The 5,267-nt window shown below is 37.0% G+C and overlaps 1 long non-coding RNA gene across 1 annotated transcript; it reads right to left on the bottom strand.

Moving 5' to 3' along the window:
• Positions 1-914: 914 nt before the first annotated feature.
• Positions 915-4,847, bottom strand: LOC116652900. Its single transcript, XR_004306099.1, has 2 exons — positions 4,645-4,847; positions 915-2,201 (listed from the first exon to the last, which is right to left on the bottom strand). It is a non-coding gene; the product is annotated as an uncharacterized LOC116652900 (long non-coding RNA).
• Positions 4,848-5,267: the final 420 nt, after the last annotated feature.

The following is a 5,267-nucleotide window of genomic DNA, read 5'->3' as shown; positions in this document are numbered from 1 at the left end:
TGGAAAAGACCTCCAAGATTATCCAGTCCACCTATCACTGGTGTTGCCCACAAAACCTCCCTCAGTACAACATCTAAATATTTCTTGAACACCTTCAGGGACAGTAACTCCCCACCTCCCTAGGCAGCCTGCTCCAGAACCAAAATTAACAAACATGCAATATCAATTTCACAAATATGGAAACAGAAGCTCTAACTAGCATCCATTACATCATGTTTGAGCATGAAACATGATACCTTTGTTTCTCTTTTCCTGCCCTAGTGTTCTGCTCACAGACCCACATGGACAGTTCTGTTCGCTATAGCTTATGGTGTAATGCATCTCACAGATTTAATATAGAAAAATGATGAGCACTCCCACTAGATGCCTCATCTAAGCAGTGACTTAGCTCACATTTACTATATTAGCAACAATTTGTCCAACAGTGAAATGCAATTACTGTTTTTGTGAAACTTGACTCATTTTAGCCATATAACAAAAGTATTTCAGAATAAGGTTACAAGGCATTTGACTAGATAACCAGGCAAAGAATTGAAATAAGAAATGTTAATGCACTACTGCTTTTGGCAGGGAGAAGGACAATGGGCTTAGGTGTAATTCCAGAGGAAAACAGATATTTTGAGTGACTTATGCACATTTTTGTTGGTTGCAATGTTACTCAGAATTGCTGAGGTCATCGAGGTAAGATCATGACATGAATAGAAATGTGTATGAAGTGTCTAAAATGAAATCAGACATCTGGTGAGCAGTTGTAATAAACAACATAAGCCAATATGTGGGTTGCCATAATTCTGATTAAGTACCGTCCTGCTGAAAATACTCAGCAATTAAGACATTATTACCTTCAGTCAGAAAAAAAAAAGGACCTTATCTTTGGAAGGTTATTATTAAATGGTAAACTAGAAGAGTACTGATTAAACAAGCGCATAAATATTTGCAAGCTTTTTTAATACATGATGATTCAGATATAATAAACCCTGTTGCAGCAGAGCAAGACATCATGGTTGTTTACATTTATGCACCATGTTATTATCAACATTTTGATAGAAATTGCATACCACTAGGATAATCAAAATAAGGTTTCTGTGTTTTAAATTAATCAACACAATAATGTATTCCTCTCCCTGCCCCCAACCCCCCAGACAAACAAACAAAACAAAACAAAACAAAACAAAAAACCAAACAGGTTATTTTAGCTCACGAGTAAAATAACAATTACTAAGAAGCATAAGTTTGTCTGCAGCCCTTATCAAACCTTACCTTACAGAAAAAGAAAAGTTGGAAAAGACTATTTGAGACTGTCTGGTTCAGTCCCCTCTGAACGGATCGGCCCTGGTCAGGGTAATTGCTCAAGGACATGCCCTGTGAAGTCTGACTATCACTAAGCAGGGGAGACAGTAAAACTCCTCAGTGCATCTCTTGATACCTCTTACAGTGTCTCTTATCATGAGTATTGCACTCTCATGATGAGAAACATCTTTTTGTACTTAATCAGAACTTCTATTTTGTAACTTGGGTCCATTGCCTTTCATCCTTCTATTGTACACCTCCAGGAAAACTCTGGCTTAGTCTCCTCTACGTTATGTTGTAGTAGATACCAGTAAGATATTTCTCAGACTTCTTTACTTCAGTCTGGATAAACTCAGATCTTTCAGCATCTTCACAGTAATGTGCTTCAGCTTGTCCCCTGGGAATCTTTGTGGCTATTTATCTTCTCTTATATTTATGTCTCTTATATACTGGTGTGCATAGAACTGATCACAGTGTATCAGATGTGCCCATCTGAAGAAGATGTAGGCAAGATCCTCTCTCTTGCAGAGGGGAAAGATCACCTCCCTTGACTTGCTGGCAATGCTTTTTGCCTGCCCTGGAACACTGCTGCCTCGCAGACAAGTTATGGACCCATAGATCACTTTCTAGAAAGCTGATTTTCAGTCACTAGGTCCCAGCCTCTGATGGTTTTTGTTGTTATTTTGGTTTGCTTTCTTTTTGTAGGGTTTTTTGTTGTTGATGATGATGCTGTTGTTGTTTCTGCTGTTGTTTCTTTTCTGCTGGAATTTTCCTTTGAAATTCATGACTTTGCTGTCAGCCCATTTATTCAGCTTATCTACATCTCTCCTATCAGCCCAGCACTTCAGTCATTAGCCAATTTGATAATGTCTGGAAACTTGCAGAGTTCACTGTATCCCATCATGCAGTCACTAAGAAAAAAACAAACAAACAAGCGTTAAAGAGATATGGCTTCAGTACCTACTGGAGGGAGCACTACTAAATAACAAGTTGCCTGTTAAATTTCCCATTGCTGATCATAACTTGATCCCACTGAAACATTCAATTTTCAGTCCATCTCATATCTCATAAATTTGGCCATGCAAGACTATACTGGAACTTTTTCTTAAACAAGCTATGAAAGTTGGAAGATGGCCACCTTCAGTTCCAAAACAAACTTTTATGATAGCAGTGTGAAAAACTGCTGAACAGTGCAAAACATGAAAATGGGAAAGTGATTGGCCCAGCCCAGCTTGAAGCTGAAGTAAGTAAGAATGTGAGAAAGTACAAGATATTATAAACAGCAAAAGAGGAATATCAGGAGTTCTACTGGATGAAAGATGTCAAAAGATGGTAACAGAAAAGCTTAGTATGGTCAATGTCTAAGGCCAAAATTACCATAAAAGGGTGGAAAATCTGAAAAAATACCAACAGATAAACAAAGAGGAAACAAGATGATATTTACTAAGCAGTGCTAGTAGGCTAGTAGGAAAAGAATTGAATATAGGGAGGTTCTTGGCAGGGATGTCAGGATGCCAGTTATCCAAGGACTTGCTTTAAGTACTACTTTTCTGGAAGGATTCTGTGACTAATTTGTATTCCACCCCTCCTCCCCCCCCTCCTCCCCCCCCCCCCCCCCCTTTTTTTTTTTTTTTTTGAGGCTGTATGTATAAAACGGATGGTAATTTCAGTCTTAAAACAGAGGAAGTATATTGTAATTTTAGTATAATATAATTTTAGTATATTGACCTGAGAATGTCAGTGTTGGGAATGTCAATACTACAGATGAGCTGTGAGCCTTTGATAATATTTGCATTATAACCTGATCTGAAGAGATAATCATATTAGAAGTGCATGGAAAGCCTTTCTTTTCATATCAATCCAGTTTACCCAGCATTTTTAGGTACAAAAGCTACTCTAAAAGTGAGCCCCATGTTATGTCCTTCATATACTTGGTCTACAAAGAAGGGTTTTAGCTATTCTGAGGACATCAGTGTCACACTACCCGAGGAGACTGCTGAATCTAGTCTTCAGTTAACCTTTTTCTTTTCCTGTAGTATGAAGAAGAATGGCTGCTGAACTTCTGTATCAGTATTCTCCAAAAGTACCTAAGTCTGCAGATGGCTGGATCAGATTTACCATTTCACCCTAGAAAAAATAATTGTTGGAGGCTGGTACAAAGAACTAAATAAAAATTTTGTCACACAAATTCTTATTTATGAGATTTTGTTTTACAAGCATGCTAATATGCAAAAATATACCAAGCTCTATGCAAGTCTGTGTATTCATAGGTCTGTATCTTTGATACTAGTTTTTCTTAAAATGTAAAGATGACAGGTGCACGTGTTATACAGATCAATATAAAATGACAGTACTTCAGAACTCTTACATTACTAACATTATCTCATCTGTCAGTTCCAGTCTTCCTACACTAAACATATGCAAGAACTTCAAGCTCTGAGATGCAAAACATCCACAGCAACTCAACTGAGGAGAATATCTTATGACAACTGAAGAGAGAAGGGAAGTATAGCATATGCAAAACTCGACATCAATGCTTTTCCAGAGATCTATGAAAAACTAGATTTTTCTGCTGAGTCCTCAGTCTACTTGACAGTAATGTTTGTTGGAGGTGTACAGTTATATCTATATTTCAAGTAGTCATTTATCCACCTGAAAATACATAAGCTTTTCTGCAGCTTCACGAATGTGTCATTTTCAACAGGTTAGTCTCTCTATACCTAATATTCTCAGGGCTATTACTATATTCTGGTTAATTCTAGACCAGTCTCACTCCATCCTGATCCAAATCAAATAGCCTTTTCTCTGTAAGTGAACAGCACTGCAAATATCTGCTAATTTCCATTCTGACTAGGAGAAAATTGCCTATAGAGTGACACAAAAGGTGAAGAAAGAGGCAAAAAGAAGGTGAATGACAAGAGCAGGTCTAACAACCTCAATTCATGTAAGCAGCCTTTAATTGGTCAACTAATCTTAATGAGGACAGTGGAAGTAGTGACCATCTACATCAGAGCTTCACACTTAGGTGATGACAAATAATGAAAGCAAGCAGAGCATCAAGCTGTTAAAATGTGGAAATGACAAATGAAGAGAGAATTTAACCTACTTCAAACCAACTCTTAATTACTTATGATTCTAAAGGGCTGTATCACCTGGTTTAAAGGTCTCTGAACTCAAGCTCTGCTTTAGACAAGTTAGGAAGTATTTGGAAAATGAAAACATATAATCTAAATAAACTGTGCATTTTCTTTTATCTTACAATTTAACCAAGAGGATCCATCCCTATAGAAATTATGCCCTGCTTGCAACCTGATTCATTTTAACCTACAAACCACAGAAAGCAAGCAAACCTACCCTTCATCAGAGGTTTGAACCAGTATCTGAAGAACAGACAGCTGTGATCTTGTAAGCTTCTGGATTTTTTTCTTGTCTCAGCATGCTTAAGTAAACAGAAGAAAATTGTTTGCTTTGTGTAAGAAATAGGATTGTAAAAATGCCTTAGCTCTGCTTGGAATTTGTCCAAACTAAAGAAATTAAGTTTCTGTCTGCAGCAAATCTGACATTCCTCCTTCTTCCACCCATAAACCTCCCCCTAAAATCTCAAAATGTCAGCTTGTTTCGCCCACCCCTACTCTTTGGAATTTTATTAGGTTAGCTATCAAAACTGCCTTCATTTGTAACTCCTTGATAATCCGTACGAAGCAGAAGAGGAACATATGCAGTCTCCTGAGCTGTCATTCACGAGAGATGATATACAGTTAATATAAGAAATTATTTTCCTTGCACTCCCACAACCTGAAATATAGTCCTTTTAAATTTATTTATTTATTTATTTATTTATTTTATCACTAACATGATTCTTGTTCCTTTCAAGCTTTATTCAAGCTTTAGTACCCCATGGGAACATTATACTTTTTTTTTTTTTTTTTTTTTTTTTTTTCCTGCTAGAGGGAATTAAAGTTGAAGATCAAACAGAA

The sequence above is a fragment of the Coturnix japonica genome, chromosome 2, assembly GCF_001577835.2.
Source record: "Coturnix japonica isolate 7356 chromosome 2, Coturnix japonica 2.1, whole genome shotgun sequence".
Taxonomy (NCBI): domain Eukaryota; kingdom Metazoa; phylum Chordata; class Aves; order Galliformes; family Phasianidae; genus Coturnix; species Coturnix japonica.
The sequence above is the reverse complement of the archived record's forward strand: the minus strand, read 5'-3'. Positions and strand labels throughout refer to the sequence as shown.